Below are 20,174 nucleotides of genomic sequence, written 5' to 3' on the forward strand. Positions count from 1 at the left end.
CATTGGCCAATAATATGCCTAACAAGAAGAATCAGATAAGTCAGCTGGAAAGAGCTATGTGATCACACTGTATGGGAGGTGGTAACCATCTGCTATCATTTATACATGAACAGCACTGCATTATTGTCAAAACTGTATTTTTGTTCACTTTAAAGAATGTGCATAAAGTGGCGGTAGTCAGTAGAGAGGGTGGAGCTACAAGCCATTTGCTTTTCAGTTAAAAAAAAAAAAAGTGAACTTAGACATTTTCCTTGGGATCCTCTGGATAAATAAAAGTGAATTATAGTAAGAACTTTTATGAAGCAGATTATCTTTGACACACACACACACACACACACACACAACATTTTGGTTTTACACTGACATTGGCCACAACAGACAAGAATTTGATAAATGTGCCTTGGTGTGTGTGTGGGGCATTTCTTCCTGTTTTAAATTGGGCTAGTAGCAGTCAACTGCCTTTTAACAGGCAGACCTCTTGTTCTCAATGGATGTAAGCTTCTGAATAGGGTGACTACATGCATCAAGTGTCTGGCATGAGAGGCACAGGGGGTGATCTTCAGCCCACCAGACTTTGTACCTTGCAATCTATACAGCCATTTTCAGTAGTCTAGACAAAGCACCATGGAGGGGGAGGGAAGGGGACTGGGCAGCCATTTGGATGTGGCATAAGCAATTGGCTCTAACCTCATCTTCCTTTCACTTCCCTGGCATTCCCCTTTCCTCCTCTCTGAGACCAATTTCTGACCTGAGAGAGTCATCTGCCATTATTCTTTCTGTGCTGGCTGCAAGGAGAGTGAGCTGGGGGTTCTATATTCAGAGTTGCAGTGCTGACATCACCTGACCTTGGAGCTGGGATTCCAAATATGTGGTGCTCCAGATAATATCAGGGGTCCATAGCATTGTGATTTTAGTTGATTAAACAGTTGATAAGCATGCAAAGGGTGAAGCCTCACTATGCACTTTGAAAGTATTATGAGAACTCACCGTTTAAGAAACAAAAGCTGTTGCTAATTATTTGAGGGAAAAAGCATCTTCAACATTTTTGATTTCCTTTAAACTAATAGCCACATAAATATTCAACCATGATGTTAGGCTTATCCAGTCTTCCTCAACCTGGCAATGTACAGATGTTTTGAACTACAACTCAAAGCATTTGTTACCATTGGCTATGCTGGCTTGAAGCTGATGGAAAATAGAGTGTGAAACATCTGAGAGGGCATCTGATTATGGAATTAGAAGAATTATTAGAATTAGAGGAGCCATTTTCTTAGCATTCTCTTATGCACAATTTATTTATTTATTTAAAATTTTTGTATCCCACCCTTTACAGTGTCTTACAGCCATCAATAATTAGATTGGCTTGTCTTCGAGAACTCTTGTCAGGATTGCACTCCTTCATTTCATTTACTATATTTCTATATGATTCATCGCTAAAGCTGCTGGGCAGTTTACAAGGATTAAAAAGGTTAATAAACAATATTTGTTGTTGTATGCATCAAATAGTTTCTGATCCTATGAATGAACGAATGCCCTCCAAAATGGCCTTTCCTAAACAGCCCTGCTCAGCTCTTGTAAACTCAAAGTTATGGGTTTCTTTATGGAATCAGTCCATCTTGTAGTTGGGTCATGGATTTGATTTCTGTGCTGGCCATCTGGTGATGGCCGTATGTGGTCATCCAATCGATGTCTGAAGTATATATTTGTGATAAATAGATGGCTGAATTCAGGTCTGAGTTATTCTGCTACTTTGTTTCTGACTCATAGGTCAAATTCTCCCACAACTTTGGACTGTACTTTGTTTCCTACGTTCATGTTCCAGTTACCTATGATTATCAGCATATCTCCTTTTGGTTTATCAATTTCCTCTTGGATGATTGCATCGATGTGTTTGATTTCTTCCTCAGCATTTGTTGTTGGAACATAGACTTGAATGATGGTTATGTTGATAAGTTTTCTACAAATTCCAGTTGATATGATTCATTTGGATTTCTGCATTATAGCCCCTTACTGCTTGTGCTACATCTTCCCTCAATATTTGAGTAATTCCTTTTCTTCTGACTTTGTCATTTCTAGAATAAAACACTTTGTGCTTGTCTAACTGAAAAAGTTCCATACTAGTCTAGTTTGCTAACACCAAGTACAGCGATGTTTAAACATTCAGTTTCTTGCTTTACAGTTTCCAGTTTGCCTTGATTCATACTTCTCACATTCTGTGTTCCCTTTTATGGGTTTTGCAGCATATGTACTTCTGTGATTGTCAGGCACTAGACTTTCTTTCAGTTTTGATCTAGTTGCATCAGAAACAACAACTAGTGCTATTTGTATTTGTCCTTTGCTCTTCTGCAGTAGCTAATAGAATGCCTTCCAAACTAAGGGTCTCATTTTCTGGCACTACCTCTTGTTTCATGTTATATTGTTGCATCATAAGGTTTACAAGGCTAGAATATTCAGAAGTGGTTTATCATTGCCTTCTTCCGTGCAGTACTAACCAGACTTGGCTAGAGTGCTAGTGATGTTGTCTTGGAAAGATCTTCCACCAGGGTCACCTTCAATTGTCACTGCTGCCCAATGGCTGCCTTTCAGAAGTTTCTCTGATCCCATCACCTTCAGAGATATTTGTTCGCTTCTGCTGATGTGGCCCTCACTCCCGAAGAGGGTGGGTTCATCTTAATTTGGTATCTCTGCTTTGACCATTCTTCCTTGGGTAGGAGAGGCTGGCCTCCTGGTAGCATTGCCCTCAGCTTCTCTGAAACTGTCAAACCAACTCACCATGTGAAACAGTTGACATACAAACATATAAACAGCACACACACACACACACACACACACACACATCTCTAAGAGCAGAATCCTAAGTATGTCTGGGGAGTCCTCTATCTCCCAAATGATGCAGAGTGGGATTTGTATGAGGTTTTCTGTTTAACATGCATTAGATTGCACGTTAACCAGTTTTAAACAATCAGTAATGAACTCTGACTGCTCTAAAATGAAGGCAGCCTTCTCCAGCCCGAGACCTTCCATAATGGGAGTTTTAGTTCAGCATCTGGTGAGTACCAAGATAGGGAAGGCAGAGCAAAGAGTATACAGATCCAGTCACTTGGTCACCACTGGTGTTTGAACAGATGTGGTACCTGGCTGACAGAATAGATGAGAAAGCTGTTCTTCTTTCTTTCCATGTGTGCTGCTTTATGTGAGACCTCTCTGCTTCCTCTTCTGACCTCCTCAGCTACTCATCACAATCCTTCTCAACTGAATCAAGGCTCTCAAGTGATTTTCAGTTGAGCCCTGGCAGGCAGTGCTCAATAATTCACTACCCAGGTATGTGTGAAGAGCCCAGAACACACAGCAAGGATGGGATGCCTCGTGTCATTGATGATCTCAACATCTCTGTCTCTTTCCTTTCCAAACTGGTGCTTAGAATGTTGCTGACTCCTTCATTTTTCAAACATTTTGGTATCCTGGTTAAAAGTACTATATCTGTGTTGAGCATTATACTGTTACAAGAATAAGTGATGACACATGCTTATTTTTTCAATGCAGTAACTTTAGTGAACTCAATTGTTACATTGTAATGATCGAATTTCGAATCAAATTATGAAACTGAATTATTTAATGATAGCTCTTTTTGCAAACACTTTTGTGCCAATGCTGCCATCTTCTGGAAATTTGTTGGTACTACAGTTACACAAACATTTCCCAGGGAAAAGCCACTCTTTAAAATTGTGAGACAAAATATCACAAGATATAAGAAAAATAGAATCCAAGAAGCAGCTAATAGTCAAATATTCAATCCATGATCAATGGGAAGAAATACAGGATCTCCATTCAGGATAATTTAATGTGTGAATAATCATTATAGAAACGTTTGTTAGTTTTATACTGATAAAAGATAATATATACTGTATTATGTTTTGTATAAAACCATTAATTTAAAGACAGTTCCAGCTAATTACAGAAAAGAATGCCACTGGAATTTCTAATGAAGTATGGGGGTGAAGCTTCTCTCTCTATCTCTGACCATTTTCATGGCTTTCCTGCACTTAGCTTGTAATTTGGTAAACGTACAGTTATTAGAAATTACACAAGTATTTCATGTGCCTTAGCTCAAAGTTGTGCTACTGTTTAATCTTCGTAAACTTTGAATATTGGTTGGTATAGAAATGCAATGAATGAATGGATGTTAGGCAAAATCAGTTTTGTTAGTGCTGGATGTGCCAGGAAGATAGGCAGCTGCCTTACATTCAGTCAGCCCATTGGCCCATCTAGCTCAATCATGTCCATCCTGACTGAGGCGGCTCTCCAGAACTTTAGACAGGAATGTTTCCCAGTTTTGCCTGGCGATGCCAGGGGATGGACATGGGACCTTTTTCCTGCAAAGCCACCAAGTCGCTGCACTTTTCCTATGCCTTACATTAGGTTATGCATTTCCCCTAGATATTGGTGTGGTGCTTGCTCCGTGGAATGTAAGTGTATGAATATTTAAAATCATCTATTTGTTACTGCTTATGATATTATTAGAAGACACATCTCATACAGTTTCTGTGCTATATTGTGAACTTTTAATGTTTATATCCTTGGTGGCTGGGCACCCTTCCACCATAAAGTTCAGCACTAAAGCATTCCAACAGTGCTGGAGGAGGAGGAGGAGGAGGAGGAAGAGGAGAAAGAAGGAAAAAATACACAAAGAACAGAAAGACCACTTTCTTCTGCCACATAGCTTGGCTGTCATTTGTTTAAGTATTTCCTCAAATACTTAAAGCCATTAATGAAGTGATTAACCCAACAAATATTTTTAAAGCTATGGCTGAAATCTGGGATTTTCTATGCAGAAAGGCTATTTCACACCCATCTTTGTTACACTAAGCATATATCACAGTACAATACTAGCAGTAGTTTGGATCATGTTGGAATGATGTGAAAAGTGCCAGTGCTTATCTTGATTCTGTGGTACAGAAACTGATTTAAAGAACTTATCTTTGGAATATTTATTTAAACAACACCTTCATTGCATTAGTATTATCACCAAGGGGAGAACTACACAGGAGACCCTCCATTGATGCTGGAGCCAGTTTCACTATTTATGCAAAACACGTTTATCACAGTTGGGGCACATGCTAATGAATACAGAGCAGTGTTGTGACTGTGATTTTGTGTCATACGCAGATGCAATTGTGGGAGAAGTAAGAGCTGGACAGCAGATATGTGTGGGGAAATAGTCCTTTAAGGTTCATTTGTCTTTGCTTTTGTCTTTCTTACCTCATTTAGCCATATGCAGGTTTGCTAGAGCAAATGAGCAGGGTTTTTTTTTTAAAGAAAAAAATCACAGCTCCTCCTGCTTGCTCACAAAGAATCATGGGGAAGGATTGGCGTGAAGAGGGGCAGCTGCAGTGCTGCTGCTGCTGTCTTGCTACCTCCCGTGCGCTGAAGCCACCAGGATCAGCACCCCCATTCCCCTCTCCCCAAAAGCAATTCTGGTGGATGTCAGTGGGATTTACTTATCAGTAAAGTGATAGAAGAGAATGTGATTTTCTTCTGAGTAGACAGTCTTTTAAGGCTTGCAAAGTCATTGCAAAGTTTTATTCTCCCCAAGGACAGGTGAGGAGGAAGCAGCACCACATTTACACTCTAGTTCATGGGGCAAATTGGAAAGAGAGAAGCCATGCGGGGTGGGGAGAGGCAGGAAAGCAGCCCGAGTATCTCCTCAGAGTTGCTGTTTTGCTGAACTTCGACTTGCTTATAAGCTTTGTCAGGCTTTGACAGTTGTCATGATTGGGGGACTCAGGATCTGGAAACCAGGCAGGACAAGGGAGAATTAGCAGTCAGTCCCAATGAGCCAAAAACCTGTGAGTGGTTCTAAAGAGGCAGGAGTTGAGAAGCAAGGAAGTAATAGAGAGTCAAGAAGGCCAGGAGCAAGTGCATAGCCACCTCCAGGTAGGAATTGCCTCCAAAGCCTAGAAGTAGGCATGTAATCAGAATCACCCAGGAGTCAAAATCCAAGACAGCAATCATGGACTAGGAACAGGTATACACACTGGATAAGTTGTTCAGGCTAACAAACTGGTTTTGAACTTGGTAGAGAAGGAGTGGTCCTTGGAATATGGGAACAGTGCTCAGGCAGGATTGCACTGAAGCCTAAATGTCATCCATGAACTAAAGAGTTCAGGAAGCACTGGCAATGCAGGAGGTAAGGCATGAGAGAAGCCCAGATTCAGCGCTTCCCCACTCAGTGCCCTACTATGATTTTGCCACTCTCGTTTATTGAAAAAACTAACCGGCATGGATTCAACTTAGGGTCACTGAATCCCATGCCTAAATCTCCATCTGTCAGCATACCTGGTATGTGCTGGGAATCTTACTTTCAAGGAGGGGTGCCAAAACTATTTTGAATGGTGTGAAAAGTGTTGCTAGGTGAGGTTTTGCAAATCACTTTGGATTTAATTGGAGGTGGCTAGGTTAGGAGTCAGTGGGACTGACTGATGCTATCTGAGCACTAGAGTTCTATGTTTTACCACTGCATCATTGTAACACTTTCTTAATTTGAGTGTGTATATAGTACAGAAAGATTATTATAGACACACTCTAAGTCTCTGGTGCTGTTTCTTCAAGGCACCTGACTTTACCAGCCCGAAACTTCCCACGCCTTGCAAAAGTGTGTGTATTGGCATGTCACCGTCATACTTACTGAGAATTTCCCTTTCCCGTGCCACAATATTCTGTCCAGATGTGGCAAGCTAACAGAGAGGAATCTTATATTACTTTTTATTATCTTTGCTAAAGGAATGCTTGCCCATTCATCTTGCATTATGAGTACAATCATTCTTCCTACAATTCTTGTGCTAGCTTGCTCCTGATGCTACAATCCTTACACTCTTAAGAATCCAGACTTGCTGCTTTGGAGACCTGCCCTCCTTGCTAACGCAAGGTCCTCAGAGAGATTTTACACGTGATAAATTAAATTGCCCATAAACCTCTGCCTTATGTTATGTTAAAACTTAATCATTGTTAGTTCAGAAGAGAAAACTGAGAGCGGACATTTGTAGTGCCAATAAGCATGGTGACAAACCCAAGTAGCTTGTATTCAAGACTCGATTGAAGCAAGACTTATTTTAACCATTCATGTGTGAAAATACCTTTAATGTAGGAGTAGTAACAGCATCCCCAAAGGAACAAAATTGTGACTAGACTTTTACTTTGTTCACATCCTTAAAGTTGGCATCATGTACATTCTATCATGCATTTCTCTTAATATTGCTTTGGGGCCAATCTAGAATAACTTTGCTGCAATAAGCACAATGTAGTCCTGTTGTTTAATGGCATTGCTATAGAGCTTCTGGGAAATAGGCATGCTATCATGTAATGGTGAAAAGTGTTTTATTGGAACTGGGAGGGGCTGTTACTAGGATGTGGGAAGAGCAAAAACAAAATAACACGAACAGCAAACCCTCCGAAGAAAGAATTCTTTGCTTGTTATCCTGGCCTCCTGACATGCTGAGACAAAGCAGGCAGTGATGGCTTTGCTTGCCCTGTAATTTTATGAACAGCAGGGAGTTGGTGGTGGTGATTCCCCTTTTGTATCCCTATGAAAGTATTGTGCTCAAAATGTGGATCATCCTCCCACCCAGGAGCTTATCTCTGCTTCATCCTCGAGGCTGCAGAAGCGATAGCTCCCTCCTGCCATGACAGTGAATGCTGCTCTAAATGTGCAGTGCTATTTTGGAGTGGAGCTGGAGAGGCTTGTAGGGAAGGAGCATGACTAGACTCCACCAGGAGAGGGAGACATTCAGTTTGTGCACACCTATTTTCAGCACAGCAGCATGCATTTAGAACAATCGAGGAATCCGTCTGTTGGTTGGAGACGTGTCACTTCACACCTGTGGAGGACTGAGCCCAGCGTGCCCTTGTCACTGATCACTGTGTGGGGCCTTATGTGACACTGAAGTTGCCCGCAGGCTCAGCTGTGCTTCTTTTGTGACTGAGCAGAATTTATTCAGTGGGAGGGCTCCGTGCAGAGCTTTTCTCATGTGGGATTCAGATTGCAAAATGAGCAAGAAAATGCTAGTTTAATCCATCATGATTACCTGTGAACCCAGTGCAGGAAGCTGGAAGGGCTTGCTCTGAAGTCTTTCATTAGCTAACATATAATTTGGGCTGAGCAACTGCCATGGTATTAAGCTACAAACTCTGCTAAGTATATTAAAAGTTTTAATTTGTGAAGCACAGGCCAGGTTTAGCTCAGTCCCCCTGGCATGAGAGTTACAGTCAAGCAGCATAGTGAGTCCATGTTCTGAACGACAGAATTACAAACAGCTTAGGCACATGTAATGTGAAGGTAAACACATTTTATTGTAGATTTGAGCTCAGTAACTTAAGTGAAGCCCAATTAATGGAATCACCCAACTAAATTGAGTAATTTATTTGGTTCAGCAATGCTCATTCATTAGAAAGGTATATTTGGCAAAAGGGATAGTAAACTGTTATGTTGGGGTTAATGATTGTTATGTTTCTTCAAAGCAGCTTTCTACAGAGAACAGTTTTCTCATACCCAAAGCTGAAATTTGTCGCCATGGCAACACACCAGAGTTTGTGGGTGCTCTGTAACTGCTGTCTGTGGATCTATCCCTCAAATGTTTATTTTTTTAAAAAATTCTGACAAAGTGCAGACCAGTGGGCAATGTTTTCTAAGGAGAGCTGAACATGTTCTCAGCAACTTCACCTCTCTTTTATTAAGGACCTTTTAAATAGGGTATGAGTCAAAACCTCTAACCAGACTTCTTGACCCACTGTGCAAGTTTATAGATTCCTTCTTCAGACCTAAGTGAGACTGTAACTTCCTCTTGAAATCTGTTACTATGACCTTTGGACCCTTCTTTATATCCTTCATTGCTGGTGCCTGCTGAAAATATATGTGAAAACTACAGCCTAAGCTGTTCCAAGTCACTGAATAATTCTGGATGTTTGCCTAAGAAAATGGTGTTGTATTGTGGTCAAGTAAAACCATAACCTTCCCTTTTGGCTTTTATATTGCTTGCTTTATAACCTTGATAGCTGGCAGTTACTAGCTACAGGAAACATCCTACCAGCTGAGGCTGAAGAAAAAGGAAGCTTTTAATACAGCCAGAAGAAGGAGAAAAAATAGGTAGTTGCTCAGCAAGAAGAAACCTTGGGACTGTGTGGAAACTCACACTGTCTGACAAAGGAAGCTGCCTTCCCCTTATTTTCTTGGGGTACATTTTAAGCAAACATATTAGTGAAACAGCAAACATCTCCAATAAACACACTTTAGCACCAGAAAATGGACTCTGTGAAAAGCTCAAAGCAAACAAAGTACATGTGTCAGTGGCAGGTGTGTGTGTGTGTGTGTGTGTGTGTGTGTGTGTGTGTTGAATCCAGAACTGGTTCCATCAGCTATAAAGGAAAGCTGGTACGTGAAGGAGGGCTGCAGGGCTCTCCCTCTGCCCATGGTTTGCCTCTGTGCAGTCCTTCCTCCCAGGTTCCCTCTCTGAGCCAGCTTTCCTTCCCATGTTGGGGCTTGGCCGAGGGAAAAATGAAGTTGAGTGACAGGAGAGTGATTCGCAGACAAGGGGGAGTATGGTAACCCCATCCACCTACCTGTCCTGCCTTGGACCCCCTGCTTTTTGGGTGTTTGGCACAGAGCCAGGGCTAAATGCACAGATCTGCTACCATCCTCTGGAGCTTGCACGTAGCACTTTCCTTACTGCTTGGACTCTAGAACTGTACAAAATGCAGTTGTAGAAGGAATGCATTTGTCCCAAGAGACTCACCAACTTTGACCTCAAATATATCATTAAAAGGTATGTATACTTTCACTGAGCAAGTAAATTTGTTCTGATTTGTACATTATCTTGCCAGGGGTCAAGCAGTTACTCTGAAGCAGGTCGCATGCACCAAATGTGCAGAAAGAGGCAAACACAGGCAAAAAGCAAACTTAAATATCCTGCACTGTTCATGGGATACATTATGGAGTCCTGCCCACTGCATGTGGTAAGGACCAAACAGCTTGTTTCATAAATATAGATTAGGGTTGTGTGGTTATTTAAAAATAAATAAATAATGGGGAATCTGATCAGGATTGGAACAGCAGTGAGTCTTTGTTCTTTTTAACCTTTCCTCCCATGCTACATTCTGAGCGAACCCCAACCCTTTGGCTGGGGTTTGTGCCGAGAGTGGTTCCTATAATCCTTTTTCCCCTTGCAAGGCATTTGTGCCATAAGATCGGTCTGTCATGGCCAGGTAATCCAAGACAAGAAAGACCTTTCCAGGGCTCCTCAGGAGCAACCAGGAACTCAGCATTCCTAAAATATTGATGCTTAAAGGGCATGCAGGTAAAGCAGGTCTACAGCTATACAAGAAAGACACCTCTGCACTGGACACTGAAAACTGAACAAGCCCAGAAGTTCTACTGTGCTCAGAGGCACAATACAGAGAGGCTTCATTGGTTTTACACACATATGCTGCACTGTATTGGAAGCATTCAGAATGGTGGGAAGGGGGCTTTGTTGCCTCCCCCCATTGGTCTTGACCAGGACCAGCCCTACCATAAGGCAGGGTGAATCTCCTGCTCAGGTGTCAGATTGGGAGGGGTGCTGGATTGACCCTCCCTGCATCACTGGGAGGACCCCTGTGAGTACTGTTGCTCTACTGGCCCAATTCACTTCTGTGGCAAATGCGACCGCAGGAAAGCAGCAAACAGGGCTCCTTAGAGAAGCAGCTCTTTTCCTCTCCTCTCTCATTCTGAGCTTTCTTCCAAAGTAGGAGAGCACGTGGGTGGGTTCTGCAGAGAAACTTCCCTCCCAGACTCTTGTTCTGAGAGCAAGCTGTGGAGGCTGTCCTTCCTACCAAGCAGACTATGCCTTACAAACTAAAAACTTCATTAAGTGAACACAAGCCAATCAGACTGGCTTAAAAGTACAAAGAAAAGTATTGAAGAAGTCAATACACAAAAGAAACAAGCATAGTCAGAATATTAGCCATTAAGGAAGTATGACCTAATAGGGAGAGGTTCATTCCAAACTAAATAGCCATCCTCCCTTACCATGACCCACCTCTTAGGTGGATCTTTTTGCCTGAGGGTCAGTCTCTTGAATCACTTAATAATTCTCAGCTGGTCTACCCACTTTAGCAGATGCAGTCCACTGGGATTACTGATGTCTGATCTGCCATCTTCCAATCCACAAGCTCACTTTGTTTTCCCACAGTATCAACAAAGTGAGTCTCAACAACTGCCTGGCCTATCTCTGGGCCCCCTCAGTTTTGCTCCTCAGTTACAGATGCAAACTCCTCCTCTTCACTTGAGTCTGAATCTGTTCTACATCCTTTGAAGGCTTCTTTTTGCAGAAGAAATGGGCCCAATCCCATAAGATGTCAGAACAAGAGATTGGATGGATGGCCACATTTTGAGTAGTTCTTCCTCAAAGTGCAGCACTGTGAGTTGATCCTGGAGGCTACTTATACAAATGTTGCTCATATAGCCTACCCTGGAGAAATAGCTGTGGCAATGGTGATACTTATCCTCCTGCTTCAGACAGTAGCATCTCATGTGCCACTGTTGATCCTCACCAAAATCACATGCAGTGGTTTAGGCTGAAAGATGGTAACTAGCACAAGATGTTGAGTATGCATCACAGCTGAATGGGAATTTGACCTCAGGTCTCCTAAGGCACCTCATTCTGCAGAATGCTGGTACCTTGGTTCAAGCTGAACTCATTGGTGATTGTCATAGGTTAGCTTGCTGCCCATAGCGTACTGAAACTACTTTCAAAGATCTCAGTATATAATTGAGTCCACACATTTACTAAGTTCATTATCAGACATCCTGCTATGGGCATACCCACCTTTGGAGGTTTGGCAAGTAACTGCCAGTGACAGAGAATTTTCACAGGTGGCACCAAGATTATGAAATAGCTTTCATAGATATCTGTTTGACCTCTTCTCTCTGTTCATTTCTGCACCAATTTAAAATCATTTGGAAGAGTTTTAGTTGGTAGTTAGTAGAGCTTGTTGTGCTTCTGTGTGACTTACGTTAGTAATTTTACCACTCTTCCATGTATACTTTTGTTGGAACCTGCAACAAAACATCGCCAGGCGAAGACCTTTTTATTCAAGCGGCATTTTAACTGTTAACATTATTGGTTTTATCTGGCCAGGGCGGCTTATTTTATACTGTATTGTTGTATTTTTAATTTAATATATATATTTTTAAATTTATATTATAATTATTTTAACTTAATGATGTGAGCCGCCCCGAGGCTTCGGCGAATGGGGCGGCATAAAAATGTTTTAATTAAATAAATAAATAAATAAATAAAAATGATCCTGGGCCAGTGAGCCATACCCACTTCAAGGATATTCCATTCCATCCCTTCCTTACCAACAATTAGTCAGCATCCAGTGTCCTCTGAGTATATGCACTCCTCACTGGGCTGCTTTTACTCTCCACTTGCTAAATAATTTTTCTACTTTTTTAGACCTTGGGATTTCCTTCAAAGCTCTGATATCTTCATGCTGTGCCTGGATAGGGCCAATCTAGGTACATATTTTTAGTATATTAGCATACAGGACTGTGTTTTATATGTTTTGCCTTGCATTGTATTTGGGATATATATATTAGCTGCCTTGTATGTCGAAATGTGGGATACGGATGTGTTAAATAGATAATTGCCTGAATTCAAGCGATCTTGAAAACTGGTGTTCACATATAAGAAAGAGACTTTTCATGTAAAAAAGAAAGAAAGGAATTAAATGCAAGCAACATTTTGTTGCCAAGGTGTGGGCAGCCTTCTCATTTGCTATATTATTTTAAGTGTTTGATCATCCTTCACATTTTAGCACATTTTTTTGTACTTCACTATCTTTAGACTGGGAGATGGGGCCAACTTCCGTTGATAAGGGAATGCAAGCTGTGAATTTATTATGATCATTGCTTTTTTGTTTGTATTTCTTTATGCACTTGCTGAGTGTGTAATACAATACAATACAATTAATTTTTGTTCAAGGAATTTGTTATGTGTAGATCAATGTTTATTATTTATTTATCCCATTTGCATTTTGTCTTTCCCCTTGTCTTCTGGATTGCAGGGTGACAAATGTACTGATTTTTCCACTTTCGTCTTACAACAACTCTGTGAGATAGGTTTAGTTAGACTAAGAGATAATGATTTGCCCAAGGCAACCCAGTGAGCTGCCTTGCTAAGCAGAAATTTGAAAACAAGTGACAGGATCTGGGCTGTTCTGGTGGCCAGAGCCAGAACCACCACTGCTACTGCATTTGAAGGATCCATGCCAAGGCCTGCTGGACCTCTTATTCTATTGGTGAGTACCAGCTGGGAGCCCAGGGAGAAGAGCTATAGAAGAGCAAGCTCTTTCCTCCAGAACTGGTCTCTGTAACACAAGTACCTTGCCTCTTGCCACATCCCTCAGCAGCACAGGTCCTCCTGTTTGCTGCCATGCCTGCATCTCGCATAATGGCTCCTGCTCCTGCTTCCTGTTTTTCCATGTTGCCTTGCTGTTGTGCCTGCCTCTTGCCTGACATGTATCTTGCCTTGCCTGTGTATCCTGCCTCGTCATGTTGCCTCAGTAATGCAGGGCTTCTTGCAAGCTGTGGCTCAGTTCCTGCATCTGGCTTGACCCTTGCTGCATCTGGTTCCTATCGTCTCATGTATTCTGCCATGCCACGTCTCCCGTCCTGTTACTCTGTCCAAGGTACCTGCACCACTGTTTGTCCTCCTGGTTCTCAACCCCAGGCTTGTTCCTGCTCACATTCATGTTCTGCCCTCTTCTGGTTCCTGTTCTCTGCTTGTGCCATGACTATGATTTGGACTTCCCATTTAGCACCTCTTTCGGACTCTATCTTGCCTGAAGTGCTGTTGCTCTGGTCTTGTCTTGTCTTATCACTGGCTACCAACATCCTGTCTGTGGACCCTGACAACAAGTTTCCTTGGTCCAAGGCCAACATTTTGTTCACTATAGCACTCTTAGTAAGTAGCAAATGATCTGATATACATTTTTCCCTGAAATCTGAAGGTAGTTCAATTATTTTTCAGGCCTGAAAATTCCAGTTGGTTATTTAAAAACCTCAGTAGATACTCAATAGATAGATACAATACCAAGTAGAAAGGGAGGAGGCAACCAAGCAATGAAACTTGAAGGCACACAACCACTGGAGAACTTCAAGTGCCTCAAGAGCCTAGTTACAGGGGACAGATCTTTCAGGACATACCTTTTGTTGCTGATAAATACCTCTGTATGTCACTCTGAAAACAGAACATAGGATTGAACAGGTTCTGTCAATAAGCAAAGACCATCCAAACTCAAGAGAAGGGTCTGGCTTCATGCAGGGATGATAACCTGGCCATGTGATGGTCCACGCAGGGTATCTTGCTTGAACTCCACACAATCTAAGAACTTTAGGAACTAATGAAAATCACAGAAATTTCTGGAAGCATCTAGTTTTCATCTAGATCACACCACTTTCCTCTTGGCAGATGCCTTACGTGCCCAGGTAAGACTGAGAAGTGAAGGGGCTGGTGTCAAAATGTTCCTCTGAACCCCTTATACCACTAATACTGTTAAGGTAATGCCCATTTGGTTTTCTGTTATATTCAAGCTTGTCCTTCCCCATTCCTTTTATATAGTTACATCGACTGTTTTCAGTAGATTGCATACTTGTGTTTCTCCCCCAACCTCGCTGGCTCATTAGTGATATTTCTGGAGGTCTAGTTTCCACAGTAACAAGCAATTACCATTGTTCCATGGACTGCCAAAGTTACCACAAGCAACACAGAGGGAGATGCATTACTTTTCTATATTGGGATAAAATGCTTGCACACTTCATGCTAGTCAGTGCGTGCCAGTTCTGACGCATATTCCTTGCTATTGGTACATGACTCCCCTCCTCTTGATGCAGCCATCATAATATTAAAAAGGTGCAGTAATGTTATCAATCTAAATGCCAATTACTTTGAATTTCAGTGGCAAAAAATATCTCTTGAATAAATTGGGAAAATTTGAGAAGTATGTTCCTTGGGTGAGCGCTACAATTTTCTTCCTGCTTTTGAAATCATGTTGCATTTTGTAAGGACTATATGTGAATTACAGGCCTTTGCAGAACACTTCTGTGCATTCCTGAGAAGACACACCCAGATAATTAACAAATTGCAAATTGTCTGCCATGAGAACTCATCTTGATTATTAGTGTTGGATAATATAGACATAGACTGTGCTCTATACCATTAAATCCATTGTATAACACAACATCCCTAGTGGAGGCAAATGAAGAATTGCTAACATGTCCAGTACCAGTGCAAGCAGGGAATCAGGAATTGCAACCAGTGGAATTCTGTTTTATTTTATGGGTGAAACTACTAAATGAAGGGCCACTCGGCCTCTGCTGCTGGCAGGCTATACTCCCTCCATCCTGGTCTCAGGCATGGAGGGACTGCTGACAAAGAACAGCTGCTGGGTGCTTGCCTTCTCTGCTTTCAACTGCCAGTTGTTTCTGGATTGCAAAAATGAAGGGCGGTCCAGATCTTTGACACATATGCAAGACACAAGGACCACTGGTGTGTGCATGCATGTGAGTGCATGTACATGGGTATTTTCAACTATTTGATTGAAATATGGGATATAGCTGCATAAATAAATACTAAAATTGATATTATCAATTCTTTTAAAGTTTTTTTTAAACCAATATTTTTAAATTTGTGGTTGCATTTTGAAAGTTTCTGTAATACAGCCAAATTGTTTCCCACTTGCAATTTGTGCCAGGCAGTTGGAAAACAAATTTTCCCTTTTGCAAACTTAGTTGTTCTTAGAAGAAGCTGGATTGCATGACTGTTTAAAAAGAGCAGAGACGGAGAAAATGTGTGTATATGCTGGTATATGATATAAATAGCAAGCAAGATAGAAACTTGAAAGATTTTTTTTACCCCTAAATATTTAGTACTTTAATTGTTTTAGAAGACCTGAAATAAAATTAAGACATCTTCACAGTTTCACAGGTTGTAGGAAACATTGTAGTCAGGTCCTTGCTGCAACTGGATGCACTATCTGTTATAAAAAGCTAAAAGGTCAAGAAACTTATGAACTTTTTAAAAATCATAAATCTTGCAAGACTTAAATGTGATGTGATAAGACTTAAATTTTGCAATCCAGCAAGATTATATTTGGCTTGTGATTTTCAAAGAAGGTGTGGAATATGTTTGCACTCTTAAAACCATACTGAATAGCTCTCTGACAAGACAATCCATTACTGATCAGAGTAAGGTTGTCAATTGTCTTTGCTTTTAGAGGATATCTGTCATTTAAAGGCCATTGCTTCCTCTACAACAGCACTTTAAAATACAGTGGAGATTTTATATTTCTACACTTCAGGCTTACATAGAAAACATATCCTTTAGTTGAGAAAGCTGACAGCATGGAAGAAAGGTTTCAAATTGGCATTCTCAGTCCCAGTTGCTAGCTGTTGAGTGCCAAACAAAATATGGGCTAGGTTTGCATGAACTTTGGGGGAGGAAATAACCTACTATGACTTATTTCCCATTTTGCACTTGCTGGTTATGCACTGGGGAGGAGTTGCATAATTACCCTGACCAATGTGACTTATTGTGTTGTATGAACCTGGCCTGGGTGCCTTGTTGCTGTGGTTAACAAGACACCCAGAACCTACTGATTGTTGTAGGATTCTGGGGTTTTGTATGATAGTGAAAGATGTTTGCTATGTAGCCCTCATATCCTCCCTGTTTTAATTCTCAGGGTGGGGAGCTGTGACCCATACAGGAACTGTTGACTGGAGAAGAGCTTCAAATCTTTCCCCCTGTTGTAGTCCTGATCAGAATTGCTCATTCCTAGTGTTTACAATGGGGGGCGGGAAGAGTGTATATTATTTTGTTTTACTGTCTTTTTATTATTGTATGTTTTAATTTATTCTTTTATTGCTATAACGTGTTTTTATCCTGCTGTAATCCACTTAGAGGGCCTTCAGACCAATATAGTGGAATGCAAGTTTAATACTAAATAAATAAATACTGATAGCTATTGGAGCTGTCCTCCCATTGCAAATAATACTCAGGGAGGGAGTTCCAATTAGAACCAAGGTGGTAGTCACATAAGTTGTTCTCCCCCTATACCACAATGGCAATCTCCCCGCACATTGCTTATTTTGAGGGTGGGGGGTGGGAATGGGCATGGTATGTGACAAATCATGCTATTTTGGCCCTGGGCCATAAGCCATTTTCCTTAATTTCTGAGTGGGTATTGGCGATTGTATTTGAGATAAAAGCTTCCTGGTGCCTGAGACCCTTTTTCTGAGGCCTGTGTGTTCCAGCTATGTTCCTTTCTACTGACCTTCAGCCTTGTGTTACTCCTCCTGTACAGGCTCTCTGAGTATCATCTTGATGCTGTGACTGGCTGTGATCGTCAACACATTTTACTTTTGTGTGTTAAAAAAAGAACATTTCAAAAATCTTCAAATTCATTTGAATCAGGACATAAGGACAGTTCTGGAAACAGAAGACCAGCTCTGAGACCAAAACTACTAAAGAGTCATCTCATGTCAGCTTAAATATAGAAACATTCATTGTCTGAACCAGCTTTCTATAACACTTCAGCTCTGGAATGAAGGCCCCTATTTCATAAGATATGCTTATTGCCTGGTATTCAGAAGCAGTGAAAAGATTGTATGTATGTGGCACACCACCATATTCAGGTGTAGGGCAAGTTGAGGTCTGCAGAATTTCCATACATACTACTCAAGAGTATGTTCTTCCTCTTGGATCTTCTCTCCCCTAGCTCTTCTATCACTGAGATGATTGAAAAGATGAAGGTTAAATCAAGCCAAGTAAAGCTGGTTATTTACCTCTTTCCTGTTCTGAAGACCCAGAAGGGCCAACTATCCTTCTTTGGTTCTCATAGCAATGACAGCCAGTTCCAGAGGTCATCGCTTCTGAAGCCAAGTGCTGATATCACAGTACTGGTCATGTTTTTGTCTCTGAATGGGAATTTTCTTCCCTAAATGTATTTCTGGCGAGCTTTTTAGGATAGCATTTCACATGATGCCATGAATCACTTGTATTACCCAGAGAAACTAGTTTTAAATCCAGCTATCATTGTTACAGGCAGATTGAACATATATATGTGATAATTATTTTCCCAACTGAAATTATGCACAAGAACAAAAAGTCTTGTACAGCTTTAGACTGATCATAGGAATTCAACAGCACCAACTGTCTTTTTGTTCCAGAGATTCATTGTGTCTCTAGACTGCGGAGGTTTGATGTTGTGAAAGTTAATAGCCACTAGGTGGAACCATTGGGCCACAGTTTCACATCTATCCTGAAAGATTCTGCAACTGGAAAGCACCCTATGTGTTTATTTGGGATGGAGGGTGTTGATGGCCATTTCCCACAGTAGAGAACTGGGCTTCCTTCTCAGATATAGAATGCAGAAGAAGAGAGTTTATAATCATTTGTTATGTATAATTGTTCTTTTTTGTTATTTTTAAAAATAATTTAAGGTAGTGATTTAATGAAAGAAAACTATTTTAGCTTCATTAATTAAGTGTTAAAACCCCATTTTGTGGGAGAATAACAACGAAAATGCTTTTGTTCCAAGGCTTTAGAAAATTTATCTCAAAAGAAGTCAGAGAATTGAGTGTTGGGTCATTCAAAAGGAAGGCTTGTTATATTCAAGGGTAAGTGACAGTACAGATAAAAGTAGAATATTCTTATCAGTGCGTTGAATGTTTCCACTTCCAGTGCTGAGATAGACCAAGTCTTATTCATGCCTGAGATGGAAAATCAAAATGGCTTTCCCTAAGCCTGTGGTAAAATTCTGCCAGTTTGATTCTATTCAATGGCACCCCAGTTTTGCTGTCTCAGATGACTTGCCTCACCCTGCGTAATGGTGGTGAATGCCCTGCTGCAAGGCTGTTCAGGTGAGAGGGAGGTGTGGGTCACAATCTGTCATGATTCCACTGAGTGGTTCAATGCAGACAGTGCATTATGGCTAGTACTACCTTAAGGAGCCGGTGTATCCATAGTGCGGAACTGGCAGAAAATCCCTTTATGTATTTAGATCTCTAACCCATACCATCAAACTGGCTGAAACAAAAGTGTGAAAGAGAAACAATAAAACCAATAGAATAAAATCTTCACTAAGATGACATATGAAAAAGTGGCTCATAACTCATTTAAATAGTGCCAGGAGTTCAGGTAAAGCTGTATTTGAATCTGGATGTTGGAGAAGCCACCAATTCAGTTTTGAACTAGAAAAAGGAATGCATTAGGAATAAAGTGATGAAAACTAAATCAATTTAATTACTATTGTTAAATTAAAATTAGAGGGGGTTTTTGTGAATTTTCAAGTTCCAAACAATTTAAGAACGGCAGCATAAAGTTGCAGAGTTAGTAATAATGGTCAAATTAACCAATTTTGTTAAAAGAAGTGATGAAACATGGTATAGATTTTAAGTACAAGTAATTAGTTCAATTTATTAAGCATTGAATAAGCAGACAGGATTTACTCCAAATCTAACTAGAGTGATGCTTATTCATGCTGTAATAATTATTTGCCCATTTTACATTCATAAAAAATTTCACTGCAGTGTAGCATTTTCTTAGATTTGCCCTCTTTATTTTCATATACCTTTGTGGTTTTTTTTCTTTTTTAAGTCTCAGTTTAACAAGCACTCTTGCTATCCTTACACTGGACAATTGAAGGAGAGCCCAGACAAGAATAGCATGGATGGGATGCTTCATATATTTAGGTGCAAGACCCAGAAATGCTACTTTTACTATCTCAAACTCAAGTAATAGAGGATGCCAGTAAAAGTTTTTGCACAGTACGTCATCTCTGAAAGCTCACCCATAAGCAACATGCCACAGGCAACTTTCTGTATTGTCCTAGCTGTGGTTGTATTCCCCCTATTGGAAGGAAAAAAAGTTCAACCTTGGAAATGAAAGATCTGCCATCAAATTGCAGCATAGCTATGATCCACAGTAGCTGGGACACTGCAGAATCTTTTTTCAATCTCAACCTCTTTTCTTCATTTGACTATCTGGTAAATTAACAGATTGCTGAAAAATCTGTAGGATGGGCAAGATGTCTAAATTTGTAAGTAGAAGTCTGTAAGGTACGAGCTAGGTAAGGTATGGAAG

Source organism: Varanus komodoensis, unplaced genomic scaffold (assembly GCF_004798865.1).
Source record: "Varanus komodoensis strain SLA01 unplaced genomic scaffold, ASM479886v1 scaffold8, whole genome shotgun sequence".
In the NCBI taxonomy this organism is placed as follows: Eukaryota; Metazoa; Chordata; class Lepidosauria; order Squamata; family Varanidae; genus Varanus; species Varanus komodoensis.